Source organism: Rhinopithecus roxellana, chromosome 4, assembly GCF_007565055.1.
Source record: "Rhinopithecus roxellana isolate Shanxi Qingling chromosome 4, ASM756505v1, whole genome shotgun sequence".
NCBI lineage: Eukaryota > Metazoa > Chordata > Mammalia > Primates > Cercopithecidae > Rhinopithecus > Rhinopithecus roxellana.
Genome location: NC_044552.1, coordinates 21,902,935 through 21,925,896, shown reverse-complemented (window position 1 = coordinate 21,925,896; position 22,962 = coordinate 21,902,935). Strand labels below are relative to the sequence as shown.

Here is a 22,962-nt window from a genome sequence, read left to right as displayed (position 1 = left end):
TCAAACTGAATCATAATGTCTTTTCCATGAGAGTGATAGTTGAGGCACATTTACTACTAGGTGTGGGGAAGTTTGAGTTTTGAAGTCACTGAAATTAACTGGGTTTCTCAAGGGCAAGTTGGAATCCTACTTATAGAATCCAAGGTCGAGTTCTGACTGTGGTCAATATGACCCTGAATGTTTGAGGTAGCTGGAGATTACACGTGGATAATGTAATAACAACGGGTTACATTAAATGAGTGCATAATTCCTTTGATAAACCAACTTTTTCAGAGGTGAAATAATGGGCCACATAGCTCACAGCCAACACGTAGCAGGACAAGTTTCAAAGCCAGACAGATTTCCTCCGAAGCACCTGCTCCAGATATTTTCTTTAGAGACAAAAATCCTGAATTCAAAAGACAGTTTGAAAAAGAGTGACTTTTGGATTCATTTTCTCTTTGACAAGGTCAGTATCACTCATAGGAAGACATGTTGTCTTCAATGTTGAACAGTTCTCAGTTCTCATCCAATCCTTCAATCAATAATTCTAGATGTCCACTAGGAAATTTGAAATCTCATTATCTGATCCATTCAATAAGTTTTTGTTTGTTTGTTTGTTTTGAAGCAGAGTCGTGCTCTGTTACCCAGGCTGGAGTGCAATGGCGTGGTCTCGGCTCACCGCAACTTCCGCCTCCTGGGTTGAAGCTGTTCTTCTGCCTCAGCCTTCTGAGTGGCTGGGATTACAGGCACCCACTGCCATGCCCAGCCAATTTTTGCATTTTTTAGCAGAGATGCGGTTTCACCATGTTGGCCAGGCTGATCTCCAACTCCTGACCTCAAGTGATCCACCCACCCCGGCCTCCCAAAGTTCTGGGATCGCAAGTGTGAGCCATCGTGCCCTAGTGAGGTCTTATATAATGTTTGCTGAAGATTTGGCAAGAGGTTGGTGAGGAAAGGGCAGACTTTGTCCTCCACAAACCCTGTTTTCAGGATTTCTAGTATGAATGTGTCTCAGGTTGATTTTATTTTATTAAAGCTCTTAAAAATCAGAGACAAAGAAACAAACTTCTGAACTCATATAAGTTAGTGGAGATTTTGCACCAGTTTCTCATACTCCTTGCTTGTGAACTCATTAACCAAAGATATTTAAAACAGGATCTAAGAATGCAGCCATTGAGTAAAGAAATGGAATTTCCTTCTTGGGGCTAGAATGTGAAGAGAGACAGCCAGGTGAAAAGAAAAAAGTAAAGTTGGCAGATAGAAATTGCTTTCCTCTGGCTAATTCAACATAAAAAATGTGTATTCATATTAATACCTTTGAAAACTTTTAAAAATGTCAATCAGTGGACTAGAAATACTGAGTAGCTGCGTAATGAAAAGCGTGGTGATCATATTGAAGAAGGGGGGAAAAAAGCAAAGGTAGCAATTGCTCTTGTACTACACTGTAAAGGTTCTGGCTCACTTGTGAAATAGTCACCTTTTTCTTTGCAGTTGATAATATCCATTTTAGCACAAAAATAATTTGCTTCTTCCACATGGGGTGTCTTCTGATGATAATGGATGTTTGCAGAATATATTTCATTTATCTATTCAAAAAGAAGAAAAAATGAGATGAGTGAAGAAATACAGAGAAGTAAATAGTGTGAAATATTTTGGCATGGGTAGGTTACCTAATTCATTTAATGCAGACTTGTTTATTTTTTCACTTATTATTTTTGGCAGTATTGTACTTCATTGAAAGCCATTATTCTGTTGTCCAATGTCCATCCACCCACTCACTTAGAAATTGTTGGTATCTATGGCCATCTGTTTGCATTGTTAGACCAAACTTTTGATGGCAGGTACTGTGAAGATTGAGGTGAAGGGAGGAGACCAGTAGGATGATCAATGAGAAAATGCTCTGCTCTTCTGCCTTCTCATATATTCATTGATGCTTTCTTGGTTTTGATCATCACACTGTGTTCACACAGATATTAAGATTAGAGGAAGACAGCAGACAGTTTGGGTATGCCAAAGAGAAGCCATAAAGTGCTGCCTTTAAGTGAAAAGGGGAAAGTTATCTACTTAATAAGGAAAGAGAAAAAATTTGTATCTGAGGTAGCTAAGAGCTATGGTAAGAATAAATCTATCCTTGAAATTGTAAAGAAGGGGAAACTTCTCTACTTAATAAGAAAAGAGAAAAATAATTCGTATCCAAGGTTGCTAAGAGCTATGGTAAGAATAAATACTTTGTCCGTAAAATTGTAAAGAAGGGAAAATAAACTCTTGCTAGTTTTGCAAAAGCTACTGCCACAGTGTGTGGTAAGTGCATGGAAAAGGCAGTAAAGTTGTGGGTGAAATATGTGAACAGAACAAGTTTTCCACTTGATGGGGTTTCTATGGTGCTGGCAGCTTATATGTTTTTCAGCTTCTCTCATTCTTACACGGAAGTGAAACATGAATAGCTATGAAAATATCACTGGGGGAAAAAGAAAAACAAAAACAAAAAAGAAAGCCTGTGTAGAGGAAGTACCCTGCATTCCTGACTACGGCCTTCTTTGTCCTGGCGCCGCTCCTTGAGAAACCTGGCACCTCTCCTTCAGGAACATCATTTTTGCTTAATCCTTTCATATTCTAATTGATAATTAATGCCCGATAAAAGATAACCACTATGTATACCAAAAATATAAAATGATCAGAAGAATCTAGGTGGGAAATATTAAAACTCTGTATTTGTTTTGTAACTTTTCTGTAAATCTAAAGTTAGTTGTAAATTTAAAAGTCTAAAATCTGCACTAGAAATAATGAGAAGTAAACCGGGCATGGTGGCTCATGCCTGTAATCCCAGCACTTTGGGAGGCCGAGGCGGGTGGATTATGAGGTCAGGACTTCAAGACCAGCCTGGCCAACATGGTGAAACCCCGTCTGTACTAAAAATACAAAATTAGATGGGTGTGGTGGCACACACCTGTGGTCGCAGCTACTTGGGAGGCTGAGGCAGGAGAATCACTTGTACCCAGAAGGTGGAGATTGCAGTGAGCTGAGAGCATGCCACTGCACTCCAGCCTGGGAAATGCTTTGTCTCAAAAAAAAAAAAAAAAAAAAAAGAAAAAAGAAAAAGAAATAATGAGAAGTAAAGGAAAATTTTCATGAGCCTCTTCTGTTTTTCCTTATCTTCAATAATAGGGAAAAATAGAAGACAAACTGAATGGCCTCATTATCATGGTAGTACATCTTGAAGTCAAAAGAACCTATGTAAATCAGTTCTATTACTTTCTATCCTCCTTCTTCTGTGATGACAGTTGTTTGGATGGTGCCAAGACTCACAGAATAAAAATGGGGCAGAGCCACCCCTAAGATGTTGAGTAATCCAGACAAACACATTTGTTTTTTGTGGGGTCCTATTCATGTGAATTTTATACATACACACACACACACACACACACATATATACTATACGTGTATATATATATATGTATTTTTTGGACAGCATGTCACTCTGTTGCTCAGGCTGGAGTGCAGTGGCTTGATCCTGGCTCACTGCAACCTCTGCCTCCTGGGTTCAAGTGATTCTCCCACCTTGGACTCCTGAGTACCTGGGACTACAGGCAAAAGCCACCACACCTGGCTAACATGTAAATAATTTGATTAAAAAATGTTTTACAATGGGTGCAGCACACCAACATGGCATGAGTATACATATGTAACAAACCTGCACATTATGCACATGTACCCTAGAACTTAAAGTATAATAAAAAAATTAGAAAAAAAAATGTTTTACAAAATTTAGGGGATCCTGTGAGGATCTTGTTGTGTATTAATAAAGATTTAGAATAATGGGTACTTACATAGTTGTTTACAGCCTAATCAATACTCGAAAACATTGTTCGTAGTGTTCTGGCACCAATTCATCCTTTTCAGTCCAGAAACTATCTCTTCATGTTATATATTGTCAAATACACTGTTTCTGGCTAATTCTATATTTTTCCTACTGTGAGTAAAAGGTAGCAACATTGTTATTACTCACCATAACACGGCTCTTTGGAACTCCTTTGTGTTGAAACAATATGGATCTTCCTGCCTCTATAGTTCCCAAATGCCTTTTGTTGGGTGCTGACCGTATCCCTATTCATGAAGAAGCTGCATCAGCTTTCTTGCCACCTGTAAATGCTGGCTTCCAACTTCTCTTTAGAAGGTTATTACTTTGACTGTGTTATACTATGACTGTGTTAATAATGACCACAAATGTAAGTCATATCCAGAGTATGTAGGAAAATGTGTACAGGTTAACTTTTTTTTCTTCCTTTTTGAGACAGAGTCTCTGTTACCCAGGCTGGAGTGCAGTAGTGCAATCTCGGTTCACTGCAGCCTCTGCCTCCCGGGTTCAAGTGATTCTTCTGTCTCAGCCTCCCAAGTAGCTGGGACTACAGGTGTGCAGCACCATGCCTGGCTAATTTTTTTGTATTTTTAGTGAAGATAGGATTTCACCATGTTGGTCAGGCTGGTCTTGAATTCTTGACCTCAGGTGATTGCCTGCCTTGGCCTCCCAAAGTGCTAGGATTACAGGCACGAGACACCGCCCCTGGCCAGGTTAACTTTTTCGGTCAAGTTAAACTTATTATTTGGAATTCAATAGCATAAATGTAGAATAACACATCTAGCAATATCTTCTTTAGAGTGTAATCACTGGATTCGTAAAATGTGATTTCTTCATTGACAGACGTAGCCTCTCCAGTATTTTTTATATATTTCAGTCCAAATCTATTCCTGAGTCTGTGTAACCACCCCTTACTCGCAATATATGGGTTGGTGTCAATCGTTTCAGAGGCTCCCTTGCTGAAGTCTTCATATGGGCTCAGTATTTTCTGGTGTAAATTGTTGCCGTCAAGTAGAACAGTGTTCTGTTCATGTCTTTCACCCACGCATTTACTGTCTTTTTAACGTTAACTAAGCACTTATCCCACACTGTAGCAGTAACTTTTGCAAAAGTAACAAAAATTTCTTTTCTCTTCTTTACAATTTCATGGATAGAAGATTTATTCTTAACACAGCTCTTAGCAAACTCTGATATGAATTTGTTTCTGTTTCCTTATTAAGTAGAGAACTTTCCCCTTTTCACTTAAAGGTAGCACTTTAGGGCTTCTCTTTGGCATACCCAAATTGCCAGCATCCCTACTCTTGCACTTTGGGGCCTTTATCAGGTAAAATAAGGGTTATTTGAACACAAACAATGTGAGGACAATAGCTCAGATAACTCAGATGACTGGCTACTGAGTGACTAACCAGTGGGTGGCTTACTACACAGCGTGGATATGCTGGACAGACAGATGATTTACTTCCCAGGCAGGATGGAGCAGATGAGGTGAGATTTTATCATGCTGCTCACAACAGGGAAATTGAAACCTTATGAATTTTCTGTAATTTTTCATGTAATAATCTCAGATCGCGGTTGACTGTGGGTAAGAAACTAAAGGATGAATAGTGGACTACTGCTATTCACTTTAATTCCAAGGGCCTTGGTTTTTCCTAATCCCACACTTCAATACAGCATTATTTAGACATACCACCCAAAGCATAGACCTCAGGCTATTTTTGATTTGGTTGTCACTCATAAGGTAGATTGGTGTTGCCTTAGGCCCAGGATGCCCTGCTCTGGGCAGTTAGACAAACAAGTGAAATACATGGAGGTGCTGGGGATTGAACCCAGGGCCTCGTGCATGCTAAGCATGCACTCTACCACTGAGCTAGACCCCCCCTTGAAGCCGTTGTTTCTACTATGTTTTATAACTGGCTGTCACTATTATCTGCTAGTGTTCCACGATTTAAACCGAAGTCAAGGTCTACTCTATTCAACTCTACTGTTGCTGAAACCCTTAAGTTGCATTCTGGAAAGATCCCTTTAGTGCTACTGGGGTCTTTCATTATGGCGGACCCTCCAAGGACTGTTACTAGGGAACTTCCCGAATGGCAGCTTTTGTCCAGCACCAAGGAGAATCCCAGGTAGAAATATTATCTTAAATAATCAACTTTCTACTTTTCTGTCTACAGTGCTCCCAGAAAAACATAAACGGTAGTGCCAGGGAATACTAAGATCAGCACTAGGAGAGCTACTCAGGGAACGTAGGTCCAGGCGAGGAGATAAGACTGGAGGGGAATTTATTCACCATATCGGGGTGAAATGAAGAGCAAAGCATATGTCAGTCACAGCTCCCCCAAACCGCTGGGCCCAGCGTCTACGGAAGCGTGGAAGCGGCATTCTGTCCAAGACGCTTCTCACTGGCTGAGATCCCTAGAGAGCAAAGACCAGACAAAAAACAGCTCCAGGCGGCTTTCACCTCTTTCAGGCAAAATCCTTTCACAGTGAGGCGAACACAAAGAAAGCAAGAGGAACGAATTTGCTCTTTTTAAGACCTCCCTGCGCCTGGACAGGTCCTTAGACCCTGTGTTCCTGGAGCACAAAAGGTAAGGGTTTCCTGTCTTTATTCAACATGCGTGCTACAGTCAACCCAGACAAGTGTTTTGGAGACAATGGGGGTGGGGGGCAGGAATGTATGTAATTTAAGAACACTCCCAGGTGACTCTGAAAATCAGCACGGTTCGATTACAAGCGGAATGTCTGAGAACGGAAGAGAACTGAAGGAGAGGACGATAAGAAGGAAGGAGATAGAGAGTGGAGGGTATTATGGGCGAGAGTGGGGAAACGGGAAGAGATGAAGCAGCGAAGGACCGAGAAGAACAAGAGGACGAGAAGACAAGAAGTGGATTCAGGCAGGGGACTTGAAACACCATCAGCATTTAAATAGGGAGGGAGACTGGACGTATCCAAGTTTCCCTATCTGTCGCGTTGTCACCAGGCCCACGGCAAGACAGAAGGTTCCACTCTTCTAAACAAAGTAGGCTGAAAACGTAGATCCTGAGCGAAGATTTGGTTTGTTTTGTTCTAGACTGTCGAGGATTGAGAGCAATTCGTTGCTCTTTTCCTCTCTGGATAAACAGGTTGAGCGCTTCGCCGGGCGTTCGTGTGGCTGAATTTTTGTACAATGGGTGCTGGGAATGGCAGTTTTTATTTTTATTTATTTTTATTTATTTATTTTGACACGGAGTCTCGCTCTATCGCCCAGGCTGGAGTGCAGTGGCTCGATCTCCGCTCACTGTAAGCTCCGCCTCCCGGGGTCACGCCATTCTCCTGCCTCAGCCTCCGGAGTAGCTGGGATTACAGGCACACACCACTACGCCTGGCTAATTTCTCTCTCTCTCTTTCTTTCTTTCTTTCTTTCTTTCTTTCTTTCTTTCTTTCTTTCTTTCTTTCTTTCTTTCTTTCTTTCTTTCTTTCTTTCTTTCTGTCTTTCTGTCTTCCTGTCTTCCTTTCTTCCTTTCTCTCTTTCTCTCTCTCTCCCTTTCTTTCTTTTGTAGAGAGGGGTTTCACTATGTTGGTCAGGCTGGTCTCGAACTCGTGACCTCACAATCCTCCCCGCCTCGGCCTCCCAAAGTGCTGGGATGACAGGTGTGGGGAATGGCAGTTATAAAGAACATCTTGAAAGTCACGCCCGGACTCTTTCGGTTTTCTTTTCTTGCATCCTGCACTTGTCTTAGCTGGAGTCTTAGCTGGAGTCAGAAGAGAAACAATTTGAATGGAGAAAATATGTTTGCCATAGCATTGTAGAACCACACTATTGTCTGCCTAATCTCATAGGGATTAATTAATGGGGTGATGATGAGGGACCATTCTGACAGGTGTGTAATGACATCTCATTATGGTTTTATTTTGCATTTTCCTAATGGTTAATGATGCTGAACATCTTTCCATGTGCTTGTTTGCTATCTGTATATTTTGTTCGGTAAAATATTTCTTTATATAATGTTCTAATTAAATTTTTTGTTTTTTACTGTTGAGATCGGGAGTTACATTCTAGTTCTTTGTATATTGATACTAGGCCCTTATCAAACGTGTGGATTTCTGTCTGCCACTTTCTTATTTGATTTCCATTTGTTCCCTCTGGTGTTTTTGTTGTAGCATTAGTTGTTCCATTATCCTTTTTTCTACCTTTTTTTGGATGTCTTTGATGTTTTTTTGGATTCCATTTTAACTTAATCATTGGCTTTTTTTCTATATCTTATTACTTTAGTGATTGCTTTATGATTTAGTGATTACAATATGCATGCCATCCTCTTAGACTTCATAAAAGTCCAGCACTGACATAGGATCCTTTATCCCTTCACCAACTTTGTTATAGTTGTCAAATGTATTTATAGTTGTCAAATGTATTACACTGACACATGGACAATTCCACTAGAAAACACGCATATATATTTAAAATAACCTAGGAGAAAAAAATTCTTTTATATTATCACAGATATTTATCATTTCAGTGGATCTTCCTTCACTCCTGAAGATCCAAGTTTCCCTCTGGTATCATTTCCTTTTAGCCTGAAGCATTTTCTCAATATTTCTTGCACAGAAGATCTGATGGTAATGCATTCTTGTAGCTTCCCTTCTTTGAGAGTACCTTTATTTTATCCTCATTTCTGAAGGATTGTCTCACTAGATACAGAATTCTGGATTAATATTTCCTTTATCATTTTAAAGACGTTATTCCACTGTCTTTTGACTATCATAGTTTCTGAAAAAGAAATCCACATATTTAGATTGTGGTCTCCATTTAAAAATTGTGTTATTTTCTGTAGTTGTTTCCAAGATTATTTTTGTTTGTATTTTAGTTAGGGTCTCACTTTGTAACTTAGGCTGGAGTGCACTGGTACACTCACAGCTCATTTCAGCCTCAATACTTTGGGTTCAAACAATCCTCCCACCTCAGCAGGTCTCTCTGCTCCCTGTAGCTGGGACTACAGACTACCGTGCCTGGCTAAGATAGCCTCCTCTCCTCTCCTCTCCTCTCCTCTCCTCTCCTCTCCTCTCCTCTCCTCTCCTCTCCTCTCCTCTCCTCTCCTCTCCTCTCCTCTCTTCTCCTCTACTCTACTCTCCCCTCCCCTCTCCTCCCCCCCCTTTCTTTCCCTCTTTCCCTCCCTCCCTTCCTTCCTTCCTTCCTTTGTCCTTTTTTTCTTTTTGAGAGATGGAGTCTCACTATGTTACTCAGGCTGGTCTCCATCTCCTGAGTCCAGTGATCCTCTTGCCTCAGCCTCCCAAAGTACTGGGATTACAGGCATAAGCCTCCATACCCAGCTCCAAGATTTTTTAAAAAGTTTTTATTTTCAGCAGCAGGATGATAATGTGTCTAATTCATTTTTTAAAAAATTTTAATTGGAAGTTTCTTGAATCTGTAATTTTACATCTATTTTTGTCATTATTATTTATGTAAATATTTCTCTACACCAATCATTTTATCTCCTGAGACTCCAATGACATCTATTTTAGACTATTTGATATTATTCTACAGGACCTTGAATTCATTGTTTTCAGTCTTTTTTCTCTCTCTCTTCCAATCAAATTGAATGGTTTCTATTGATCTATCTTTAAGTTAACTGATTTTTTTTCTCTATATCTCCTCTGAGTCTATCCATTTAACTTTTAATTTCAGATATATTTCAGGTCTAAAATTTCCAGTTGGTTTCTTTTTCAATACTTTCTATTTCCTTTTGTTTTTTTGAGACAGAGTCTTACTCCAGGGCCCAGGCTAAAGTACAAACCTTGAACTCCTGAGCTCAAGCGGTCCTCCCATTTCAGTCTCCTGAGTAGCTGGGACTATAGGCGCATACCACCACACCTAGCTAATTTTTTTTTTTTTAATCTTTGATAGCAGATATCTCTAGCTGTGTTGCCTAGGCTGATCTCAAATTCTTGATCACAAGCAATCCTCCCCCTGAGCCCCCACAAAGTGCTGGGATTACAGTTGTGAGCCACCATGCCTGGCCAGTTTCTATTTCTTTTAATAAAAATTTTTACATTTTGGTTCATTAAAGTATGGTTGGCATAGAGCACATTTAAAATAGACACTGGAAAGTCCTCATCTGATAATTTCAAGATCTGAGTTACCTTGGGTTTGCCATCTATTGATTGTGTTTGTCTTGACTATTGAATATATCCCCCTCGATCTTTTTATGTTGAGAAATTTTTTATTGTTTCCTTGACATTGTGAATGCTATATCGTGTAGACTCTAGGTCCTGTGATGATTTTGTGGAGAGTGCTTGATTTATTTATTTGTTTTTAGCAGGTAACTTCCTGATTAGTTCAGACTGAAAGTTTTATGTCTCAGCCAGGCAAGGTGGCTCACGCCTGTAATCCCAGCACTTTGGGAGGCCAAGGCGGGTGGATCACGAGGTCAGGAGATTGAGACCATCCTGGCTAACACAGTGAAACCCCGTCTCTACTAAAAATACAAAAATTAGCCGGGAGTGGTGGCTGGCACCTGTAGTCCCAGCTACTTGGGTGGCTGAGGCAGGAGAATGGCGTGAACCCGGGAGGTGGAGCTTGCAGTGAGCTGAGATTGAGCCACTGCACTCTAGCCTGGGTGACAAAGTGAGACTCCGTCTCAAAAAAAAAAAAATTATGTCTCTTTTCATGGATGATAGTCCCAATATATGTTCAATTTTCAAAGCTTTTGTTATGCTGCTTCAGGTCTTCCCTTGAGCGTGTCCCACTTGGGGTTAGTCTGAGATGAAGGTCTTCGTATAAATATACTTTTAGTTTGGAAAGAATTTGCTATGCGGTTCGGGTTCTGTCTACAGCATGCACAGCTCAGAGCTGAGCCCAATACATATATGACTTTATATACAGATTTTAGGGAAATCCTTTCTTCAGTCTTTCAGGACTCTCCTTAACTCTCCAGAATTTCCTCAACTTTTCCTTGATAATTTGACTAGAAATATGAGTTTCTGTCACAGTTTCTGTTGCCTACACAAGTGATTCATGATTGGGGCTCACTCTCAGTAAAAAGCTGTGAGAAAAATACTAAGAATAAAAAACTCATCTTTAATTCCTTGTGGGTCACCCTTCCAAGTTTTTATTGTCTCCATAATCTAATTGTTTTTGTTTGCTTGGTAAGTTTGTGGGGTGTGTGTGTGTGTGTGCCCTCTCCCCATCATTTTTGCCATAATCAGCAAGATATATTGTGATGGGATTATGCAACCATAGAAAACCTGGAATCTTCTGCTTGTAAAGTTTCACTTTTAGTTCTTGAAATGTTGGGCTTTTAGAACTCCCAAGGGAAAAACGCTTTCACCAGAGGCCACCAAAGGAACGGTTCCATTAAACTAGAAGTTGAGAATGACACCTGACCAATTTGGCTTTTTTTTGCCAATAAACCAGCAGGCAAGGAAGGGGCTTACTCTATTGGTCATAGTGATTGATCCAAATACCAACTTAAATTGGGACGTTACTACACAAATGGGGTTATGAAGGAATATGTCTGGAATTTAAGGGGGTTTTTAGCAGTGCCTTTCGGTAATATCATCTACTGTGATTAAACTCAATGAAAAACTAGAACAATCATTTGTACAGAGCACTGCTAACATCATAAACTCTCTAGGAGTGAAGGTTTGTTTGACCCCACCAGACAAAGAGCCTTAACCTGCTGAGGTACTTGCCGAAAGCAAAGAGAATATGGAGTGAATTAAAAGTAAGAAACAAAATCCCTCCCATTGTTATGTGGCATTAGGCTTTGTATTGGCATTAAGGAAAATTGGGCATGAAGAACCCCTGAGGTTAAATGGAAAAACACTTAATTCCCAATCAGAAAATTGAGAGCTCACAATAAAAATTGGAACAATACTCTTATTATCTTTTCATAAGATTCTGAGCCCTCATGCTACCCACTCTCCAGAGGACCTCTCCTTTATAGCCTCATGAAAATGCAAAACTCAGGATAAGAGATGTCATGTCTGCAGAGTTTCTAACTCAGAGGTTAGGGTGCCTTCTAAAATCTCTGTATATTGTTACTTAGACATAATCCACTTTAAAATGAAAAGAAGTGGCATGGTTTTGCCATGCGATATGCACGTAATTCACTGATAATGATGACTGAATTTGGGGTGAAAATATCTGACCCACGAGATAATGTCTGCAATGAAGTTTGTGTAGATAAAAACGGAGAATGATAGCAAAGACAGAAAGGAGAGAGGATCAGGAGACAGTGGCATATTCTCTGCCTATGAGCTTCTTTTTCCTCCTCATTTCAGTCTTTCTTTTTCTTCAGTACTATTGCAAAATTGTAGACCAGGTAAATTTTTATTTTCTTTTCTTTCTTTTGATGGAGTCTCACTTGGTCACCCAGGTTTATTCCTTCAATACTGCTTTTCTCTTACTTCTTCAAAGCTGTACTTAAATAATACACCCTAGCTGAATCAGCATAAGTAAGACAAGAAGAACTGAGAGAGAAACATCCCCCTCACTCAGGATCTCCCAAAAGGAGAGGAACAATCATGTCTCCACATCATGAGTAAGCTCACATTATTTTCGTTCCATTACACAGTTTCCTGAGGAACAACCATGAAAAGAAGGATCAAGGAAAAGAAAAAGAGGCCCTTAAGTAATCTTTGTTAACAAGTCTTTTTGTCTTTGTTCCTGTGTGAAGCCTGAGGAGCCAAAACTCACGCATTGATTTTCTCTCCCCTCACTTCTCTTCCGTGCACACAGATGGCAGTAGTTCCAATCAGTTACCAAATGTGGCAAGTTATTGATCCCAACTTCTGGGTGAGGGATCAAGGGAAAGACATCTCTCAAAGAATGCAGTGCTTTCAAAACTTAATAGTTGAGATAATTACTAGTGTCAGTGAAGGTAGAGGTATAACTGACGTAACTCAGTTGGAAGAGCCCCCGATTAAAGGTCTAAAACTCCCAGATCCCTTCTCAGAGTTTGAAATCAATGATTTGTTTCAGCAGCACATTGCCTGACCACAAACATCCTCCTGCACTCACTTTTCAAGGAAATCTTCTAGAAGGCTAAGGCGAGGAGAATCAAAATTGGGTGCCTTCAATGTTCCTTGCCTTTGCCAGTGAACACTTTTTTTCAGTATTCTGAGTCTTTAAAGGAAAGTTTGCTTGATATAACGTGCGTCAGTGTTACACAACAGCTCTCGGATAAAGAAGCAGCCCAAGACTTTGACGTGAATATGTACATCCTTGGCCTTAGATGCTAAGCTGAAAGCTTCGCGTGAACAAAGCTCGTTCCCAGACAATTCAATTCTATTTGTTTTGCCATATCCAGGACCTCCTGCATTTCCCAATTCCCAGGTGGCACTGCTTGAAGGTTTCTGGGCCTTTTTGACTTTTTTCTTTCAAATATGTACATATATAGCAGAATTCCTCCTTGTGTCCGTGGGTTCTCAAAAGAAAGGCATTTGGAAATTCTCTCCGCTGCCCTGCGTCTGGACTTGCCCTATTTATTCCCTAAGTTCTGGGTGGGAGGGAATACGTCACTCCATTTAAAGTTGATGGAGTTTTGAAGTCGCTGTTTTAAAACCCCTTTGTGGATATAATAATCGTCAAGCGAGAAATAGAGATGGGGTGTGGAATCAGAGCAGGACAATCTCAGAATCTGGGACGCACGGAAAAAGCTGGAAAACGGATGTTGGCAGAGCCTCCGACCCAGCATGGTGTGAAGTTCAGCGAAAGCTGGCGGCTGCCTCCGGGCTGAAAAGCACTTTTTTCGGAGTCATTATCGCTGCTACGTACGTCGGAGACTTGAGACTTTCTCAGGACTATCCTGGTGGGGGCAAGCAACTCTCACCGAGTCGCTGTTGGGTGGACCTTGGAGCAAGCTACCAGGAAAGGGAAGGTCCTAGAATCAAAAACGGTGCTATTGAGACTACATTCTGTTACTCGTCTAATGAAGCCACTACACAGTATCCAGTCTTGCAACCTCGGAGATAATGACATTCAATCCAGTGGACTTTCTCTAGCTAACTCTTAAATTAAAAAACTGTAATAAAACAAAGCAAAACCAACAAAAAAGATAGCAATAACATTTTATAAAAGAATCCAGAAACTTTAAGGGTCAGGGGGTGTAGCTCAGTGGTAGAGCGCGTGCTTCGCATGTACGAGGTCCCTGGTTCAATCCCTGGCACCTCCACTTTTTCCTTTAGCCAATCCGTCCTCTTTCATTACGGACCTCCATTTACTTGGAGGAAGGAGATCTCAGGTCTTTTTGGGTGAGTGATTGGAAGAACTTGGATAACCCAAACCGCGTCTCTTAAGGAACGCGGAGCATGCCAATGTGAACTTGGAAAACACATTTGCAAGTTTGAGGGCCAGATGCTATCAGCATGCAGGGAGAGTTCGATTTGGTAGGGGCTTAGGCTTAAAGTCTTAAAGATTTTCTTCTTGACGCCGGATTTTGGCAGAGTGATGAGTCTGGTAGATAGTAAATAGATTCTCATTGAAGATTTTGACAACTGTGTGATAGAAAACACTTAGTTGAAATAAAATTGCAAGAGTATTAGTGGGTGATGGGTTAAAATTTCTTCTTCACTACATTTCTTACACTTGCCTTCTGAAAAATCAAGTTTCTTGTGTTTACAGTTGTACAATCATAAAGTAGATTTTATGAGTTAACAACACACCAAAGATCCCTGCGGTAGATGTAGCCAAAGGGGCAGTGTGTGTGTGTGTGTGTGTGTGTGTGTGTGTGTGTGTGTGAGTGTGTGTGGTGGCGGATGGGGAACAGTTTAAGCATAGACAGATGCCTAAGTTTCTTGAGTTTCCTAAAATAAACACTGGCCGTATAAACAAGGGGCCAGTAAAAATGATAAGACGGAAGAACTACTTTGTTTCTAAGCATAGTTCTGCACTGGAAGAATGTACCAAAATCAGTTCCATTTTTGTTTCCTTTTGGGTGCTAGTTCACTTATCAAAGCAGGGGACAAAAAGTGAAAAAGTTGGAATTCTGCAGAGAGTTTACATCTGGAGCTCTGGATTTTCCCGTGTCTGGGGAGAAGGCCTTTGAAGTGAGGGTAGCAGGAAGACTGGAAATGCATTGATATAGATTTCTGGAAAACAGTAAAACTTGGCCTTAGACTGATTTTGGACCCTGGGATTCATTGTTCTGCTTCACATATCTTCCTACCTGTCAGCTTGCTCCAAGGTCCGCTCCACAGCCGACTCCCTGGCGAGCACTTCCATTCACAAAGCCCCAGGAATGAAGCATTTTCTTGCCTCTTCAAGTTGCCCCTTTCTCTCAACTTCTTCTTCTGCCTAAGGACACCAAAGGTAACACAAAAAGAAAATCAGCCGGGCGCGGTGGCTCAAGCCTGTAATCTCAGCACTTTGGGAGGCCAAGATGGGCGGATCACGAGGTCAGGAGACCCAGACCATCCTGGCTAACACAGTGAAACCCAGTCTCTACTAAAAAATACAAAAAAACTAGCCTGGCGAGGTGGCGGGCGCCTGTAGTCCAGCTACTCGGGAGGCTGAGCCAGGAGAATGGCGTAAACCCGGGAGGCCGAGCTTGCAGTGAGCCAATATCCAGACACTGCACTCCAGCCTGGGCGACAGAGCGAGACTCCGTCTCAAAAAAAAAAAAAAAAAAGAAAAGAAAAGAAAAGAAAAGAAAATTAAAGAAGTCAAGTTAAATGCTGCTTGGGGAACTTTAGGTCCTTACGGAGGATGTAAAACAGAAATGTAAAGAATTCACAAAACCTAGCCTGAAATGCAGAGCGACAGCGTGTGTCTGGCACACCTGGGGTAGTTACCCAGCCGGGACCGGCAGCTGCTTTTCCATCGCGGAAGCTCCGATCTGAAAGAGAGTAGGCGGGGTAGGGAGGAGAAGGGGGAATGCTGCCATCGGACACACAGCCTCTTTCAGATGGGATTCTCTCTGGAATCAGGAGAGGACAAGGGAAGTGTGTGGACTGGGGCACGATCTATGCAAGGAACTAACACTTTGTACGCCTGGTGAGCGTCTCAAACGTGATCTGACACAGCTCAAAGGGTCGACGCTGTCATCCTCTTGCCACCGTTTTGTGTGACAATCAACCCAGACATGAGTTTTGGATGACGACCGAAAGCACAGTCTAGGCGAGGCCGGGCAGTAAGTTACGTCATTTAGAAAGCTCCCTAGATTCGAAATCCGGCAGATTTGGGAAATCCTGCCCTGGAAAATCAAGAATTCAAGCTGGATGGAGTGGGCTGAGTTATTGGTAAGTCGTCGCCTAGGAGGAGGCAGTGAGGAGATCAGAAGGGGAAGGGTGATTGGAGAGAGGGGTGAGGCGAGATTGGGGTTAGCAAAACGGGCAGATGAGGGCTTGAATATGGATCTTTAGGCACGTAAGGGATTTGGATGGATAAGTAAGTAAGACATGTCCAGGCTCTGCACGTTTTCTCTGAGTCCTCTAGGTACGACAAAATATTACAGTCTTGTGTATTTGAAAGGAAGTGGGCCAAAACCTTTCGTGCCCTAGGAAGATACCATTCCTTTTTACCCAAACAGTCGGCTTTTGAGAGCGTCTTTGGGCTGTTTACAGAGCTGAACTCTTCAGGACATTCCCGCGTGGCTAGGTTTCGTTTGAGGTGTAGTAGCGGCTGGTATTGGTGGCTTTCGAAAACAGCCAGATGATTGTGGTGGTAGTAGGTTGGTGAGTGTAGAAATGGGATTTGCCGGCTGTTTTTGGTTTGAGTATGTGAGGTAGTTCTGAAAGCGGTTGTTTTCCTTTGGAATGGAAGACAAAGTTGACGATAACTGAATGTATTTCTCTGTACTTATGCTATGAGGGGAATGTCCCTGTCGTGAATCCAGGTAGCTTAGCTGGTAGAGCTATTAAACTTTTAGCATGAGGATTCAGGGTTCAAGTCCTTGCGCGGGGGTGAGGCCTTGGCCTTCTGCTCATGAGTGTTTTATATACCAAAAAAGCATTTAAATTCACCTTGCTCCATTCTGGACATTTGAATTTGAGCTGTTCGGCCAGAAAGATAATGGCTGAAGCCATTAATCAGAGGTTTCTGGTGCTTGGGATTTTGTTTAAAGGCAAAAATTAAGGAGAGGCCGGGCACGGTGGCTCACGCCTCTAATTCCAGTACTTTGGGAGGCGGAGGTGGGCAGATGGCTTGACCCCAGGAGTTCAAGACCAGTCTGGCTAATATGGCAAAACCCCGTCTTTACAAAAAATGAAAATAATAAAAAATTGCCGGGTGTGGTGGTGCATGCCGGTGGTCCTAGGTACTTGGGAGGCTTAGGTGAGAGGATCACCAGAGCTCTGGAAGGTTGAGGCTGCAGTGAGCCATGATTGCACCGCTGAACTTCTGAGCAATACAGTGAGACCCTGTCTCAAATAAATAAATAGAGCAATGCTTTGTTTGAAAAGCAGAAAAGGGGATACATCCTCAAAATATAAACCCTGTCTTCGTCCTGGTGTAGGTAGTGGTACCTTATACCACACTACAGGAAAGGAGTGCTCTCCTGTTTGTTGTTAGGTTTTCATTTTGCTTTGTGGGCATTGGATGGGGCCAGAAGGTGGGGAGGAGCTTGAGTTTAAACATGATTAATTTAAGATGCCTACAAATTTAAGATTCAGTCTTGTGAATGTATTTGACAAGCACAGTCTAACAACTCTGAGACTGCAACTCTGCAGGAATCCCTGACTGGGATTCTTATTATGCAGCCACAGAGGAGAGCAACAATAGGTAGAGTGAGAATTGAAAGGGTTAATTGTGATTTGAAGATTGGGAGCTCATTCATGGTATTCATGGAAAACCTTATGTAAGCTACAGTGATCTTAGCTGTGTATTCATTCAGGATAGCATAATGTTCTTGGAACCTACTTAGAAATCCCGGGAAATTATTAGAAATCCAGGTGAGGTTATTGCTCTCTGCTTTTTGCCCTCTGCAGCCCTTATGAGACTATTTTCATGTTCAGAGACATCGCATGAAGTAGTTTTGAACCTGAAAGGATCCCACTTGTCTGGCAAATGTCTCTTGGTTGGTCCAAAAGGCTCATCAGACTGCTAGAATATGAGAATAGAAAACAGAGAAAGGACAGGTCTCACCAAGCGAGACAACTAAGGTGGTGTCATACCTACAGGTGTACAGGGGAGATGAAGCAGGTTTTAACTTGACTTGCAGTGTAGAGCACAACTAGCATGATGTCTAGCGTCCCTGGCAAATGATTACTTTCCATTGTGACTAGATCAAACTGTATTCAAAATGGACTCATATATTCCAAATATGAAAGATTTTTTTCCTGTCTGCCCTTAGCTGTATATCCAAAATTATTTAATTTTTTTTTTGTGGCAAGGTCCAGTCTTTCTTTATATAGCATTATTAAAACATCTATTTAATGGGAAGTTGTGGGATTAGCTCATAAATTACAGAATTTTCTGAAAAACCCAACATTTTACTCAGAAGTCAGAACATACCTATGCTCAAAATACAGTATTCAGAAAACCCTAAAACATATGTAGCATATGTCTAACCACCTGTGTCCTACAAGAAAATAGAAGCCCATTGGGTGCTGTTTTGGAAGGAGTCCCATAGAAAGCATGTTAGAATATAATTTGAGTGTGTTGGAATATCATTGTACACACCAAGCATGATGTTCTTTGATATCATAAAGATCCTTTTACATGGTCCGGGTTTTTGTTTGTTTTGTTTTGTTTTGTTTTTGAGACAGAGTCTCACTCTGTCACCCAGGCTGGAGTGCAGTGGCGTGATCTCTGCTCACTGAAACCTCCTTCTCCTGGGTTCAAGTGATTCTCCTGACTCAGCCTCCCGAGTAGCTGGGACTACTCGCAGTGCACCACCACGCCCAGCTAATTTTTGTATTTTCGGTAAAGACAGGGTTTCAGCATTTTGGCCAGGCTAGTCTCAAACTCCTGACCTCAAGTGATCTGCCTGCCCAGGCCTCCAAAAGTGCAGGAATTACAGGCGTGGGTCACCATGCCAGGCCAACATGGTCCTGTTTTACAGATATAGAAAGAATAACGAAATATGCTCCAAAATTTACCCTATGTCACCAACTTTTAAATGGCTTTACATTACACACCCAGATTATAAGACTGCAAATCATGGGCCCTTTTTTCATAACATTATACTATACTCACACATACTCATATACAATTTAATGGTTCACTTTAATTTCAAGTGTTGTTAGATGTCAAAGACAGCGTTCAATTAGACAGAAAATAAATATAATATTATAGGTCATTTTTTTTTTACAAGTTTTACAGAAGCCTTTTAGTCCAGGCCCATTATAGGCATTGCAAAGGTTATTTATTTAATGATGCTTCAACTTTTCATTTAGCATCTTTGACAAAAAATTTCCACTATATATCATAGATTAATTGTCAGAAGTTAAGTCAAGTAGCTTGTATCATTTCTGTAATTTGGCATGAAAAAGGACCAGAAGAAACAGAGCAATCATAAGGGACCAAATCTAAGGAACATGATGGCTTTTCAATTAAGACATATGGTCGTCCTGTGCCAGAGTTGCTCTCACTTCTTTTATACAGTGGAGAGTGTAAGGACAACTTTGTTATTTGCTTTAACAATCTATTTTTTTCAAGAATCTCTTATAATAAAGTAATATTTACCAATATTGAAGGAAAAAACAAAACACCTTCTAAAATATTTGAAAACTATTATCTATAAGTAATGAATTGGGAAAGAAGAGAAAGCAATATGATTCTTCAAGGTCACTCACTCTTCCAAAAATCAATGGTCATGGTGATGAGAGTTGGGGTGGAAAAACCTGAGGCAGAAACTATGGTTTATCATAAGAAATTAAATTTGCTTATATTCTTCATGATAATTCACTCAATGTTTACTGTCTTATTAGGGCTTATTTAGGAAAATATTTCAGAACCTGTGTCCTACTTATCTACCAATCAGAGAAAATAAATGTGGTGATATTACTAAATGCTTCTATATACATACACACATTCATGTAGATAATATGTACTATAGTATGCATATAAATTATGTGCACATGCAAATACACACATAACCACCCATCATGAGATATCATTCATCCATATACTTTCCATGGATTATCTAATTTAATTCTAACAATAGTTATGAGTAAATATTGAGCTAAAGATTGAAATCAGATTTTGTCTTACTTTAGAGACTAATATTTTATAATTATATAATTGATAACAAAAGTCACTTCTTAAAGTTGATAGTTATTTCTGTTGTTAAATATGTCAGCTAAGAAAAATAGCGAGATAATACAATTTCTTTAGCATGGCAAATTATGTACATTTAAAACCATAGTCATTATCGTACTGAAAATAATAATTTGGGACTAATAGAATATACAGTGAGCTCAAATAACTCAACGGGGAAAAAAATCAAATACTCCCTTTAAAAAGTGAGTAAAAGATCTGAGTAGACATTTCTCAAAAGAAGACATACAAATGGCCATGAGGTACATTAAAAATGTTCTTCAGATGTTGGAGTGCTCTTAAAAAATGAAAAAAATGTTCAACATCATTAATCATCAGAGAATGCAAATCAAAACTACAATGAGATATCGTCTTACCCCAGTTAAAATGGCTTTTACCCAAAAGACTGGCAATATCGTTTTCTGCTGTTGTTGTTTTGCTTTTTTTTTTTTTTTTTGAGGTGGAGTCTGAGATGAGTCTTGCCCTGTGACCCAGGCTGAAGTGCAATGGCACTGATCTCGGCTCATGCAACCTCCGCCTCCTGGATTCAGACGATTCTCCTGCCTCAGCCTCCTGAGTAGGTGGGATTACAGAGCCCACCACCACACCCAGCTGACTTTTGTATTTTTTTTTTTTTTTTTTTTTTTTTTTGAGACGGAGTCTCGCTGTGTCGCCCGGGCTGGAGTGCAGTGGCCAGATCTCAGCTCACAGCAAGCTCCGCCTCCCGGGTTCACGCCATTCTTCTGCCTCAGCCTCCCGAGTAGCTGGGACTACAGGTGCCCACCACCTCGCCCGGATAGTTTTTTTTGTATTCTTTTAGTAGAGACGGGGTTTCACCATGTTAGCCAGGATGGTCTCGATTTCCTGACCTCGTGATCCGCCCGTCTCGGCGTCCCAAAGCGCTGGGATTACAGGCTTGAGCCACCGCGCCCGGCTAACTTTTGTATTTTTAGTAGAGACTGGGTTTCACCATGTTGGGCAGGATGGTCTCGATCTCCTGACCTTGTGATCCTCCCTTCTTCGCCTCCCAAAGTGCTGGGATTACAGGCATGAGCCACCGCGCCCGGCCGGCAATATCGAACGCTGTGGAATATGTGGAGAAAAGGGAAATCCTTGTACACTCTTGATGGGAATGTAAGTTAGTACAACCACTATGGAGAACACTGTGAAGGTTCTTTGAAAAACTAAAAATAGAACTACCAAATGATCTGGCAATCCCACTGTTAGGTATATATCCAAAAGAAGGAAAATCAGCATATCAAAAACATCTCTGCACTTTAATGTTTATTGCAGCATTATTTACAATAGCACTTCCGCGTTTATTGCAGCACTACTTACGACCTAAGTGGCCATCAATGGATGAATGGAAAAAGAAAATGTGGTACATATGTATAATGAAATATTATTCAGCTATAAAAAAGAATGAAATCCTGTCATTCACAATAACATGGACGGAACTGGAGTACATTATGTTAAGTGAAATTAGCCAGGCACAGAAAGACAAATTTTGAACATTTTCACTCATAGGTGGGAGCTAAAAATTAAAACAATTGAACTCATGGAGACAGAGAGAAGGATGATGGTTAGCAGAAGCTGGGAAGGGTAGTAGGGAGGGGGCTCTAAAGTAGGGATGGTTAAATGGGTGCAAAAATACAGTTTGATAACACGGTAAGGTGACTGTAGTCAACAATAATTTATTGTATATTTTTAAATAGTTAAAAGAGTGGAATTGGAATGTTCCTAACACAAATGACAAATGTTTGAGGTGATGGATACTCAAATTACCCTGAAATGATTATTATACATTGTATGCCTGTATCAAAACAACACATATACCACATGTATACACCTATTATATACCCATTAAAAAAAGAAATTTAAAAAACGAATAATTTGTCCACCCAAAGTCAGGACAAACAGCAATAATATAGGAAAAAAAGCAGCATCGATATAGAAAAAATTACAACTTTTTTTGTTACAAAACTGCAAAATTAAGTTTATGTTCTGATAATATGATTTTCTGTATCAAGAAATAAATAGATGCAACAAAACCTCATATTTAAAAGTTCATACAAAGGCTAAGTAGGAAATAAATGGATACCAACGTATTAGTTATCTGTTGCTACATAATAAATTACCCCGTCTTTTATGAGCCAGTCTCTGAAGTCGTACAACTCATCTGCCTCATTCTAATCAATCGCTCATAAGAACAGTATTACACATTAAAACAACACTGATTATGAAGCAAGATTGGCCATCAACTGATAATAAAGCTGAGTAATGAATAGATGGGAATTCATTATAATATCCTTTTGGCTTTTTTTTTTTTTTTTTTGAGACAGAGTCTTGATCTCTCACAATCTTGGGTCACTGCAACCTCTGCCTCCTGAGTTCAAGCAATTCTCCTTCCTCAGCTCCCCTAGTAGCTGAAACCACAGGCGAGCACCACCACGCCTGGCTAATTTTTGTATTTTAGGTAGAGATGATATTTCGCCATGTTGGCCAGGCTGGTCTCAAACTCCTGACCTCAAGGGTTCTGCCCGCCTTGGCCTCCCAATGTGCTAGGAATACAGTTGTGAGCCACCGCACCTGGCCTTTTTGCTCCTTTATGTGTTAAAATAGTCTCCAATAAAGAGGAAAAGAAACAGAAAAACTACACTGATTGCCTCACAAGAAGAAATGAACAATCCAAATAGGCCTATATGAATTAGAGAAATTGAATCGATAATCAATAACCATCTAAAGCAGAAAGCATTAGGATCAGGTAGGTTCATTGGTGAACCCTAACAAATATGTTAGGAAGAAACCATACCAATTATTTCATTATGTAGTGAAAATAGAAGCAGAGAGAATAATTCCCAACTCATTCTATGAAGCCAGCATTATCCTAATACCAAAACCAGACAAAGACATTACAAAAGAAAGCTACAGTGCATATCTATCATGAACATAG

The 22,962-nt window shown here is 40.6% G+C and overlaps 2 non-coding genes across 2 annotated transcripts; one reads left to right on the top strand and one right to left on the bottom strand.

Moving 5' to 3' along the window:
- Positions 1-5,643: 5,643 nt before the first annotated feature.
- On the bottom strand, positions 5,644-5,715 carry TRNAA-AGC. The gene has a single exon. It is a non-coding gene; the product is annotated as a tRNA-Ala (tRNA).
- Positions 5,716-13,914: 8,199 nt separating this feature from the next.
- Positions 13,915-13,986, top strand: TRNAA-CGC. Its single transcript has one exon. It is a non-coding gene; the product is annotated as a tRNA-Ala (tRNA).
- Positions 13,987-22,962: the final 8,976 nt, after the last annotated feature.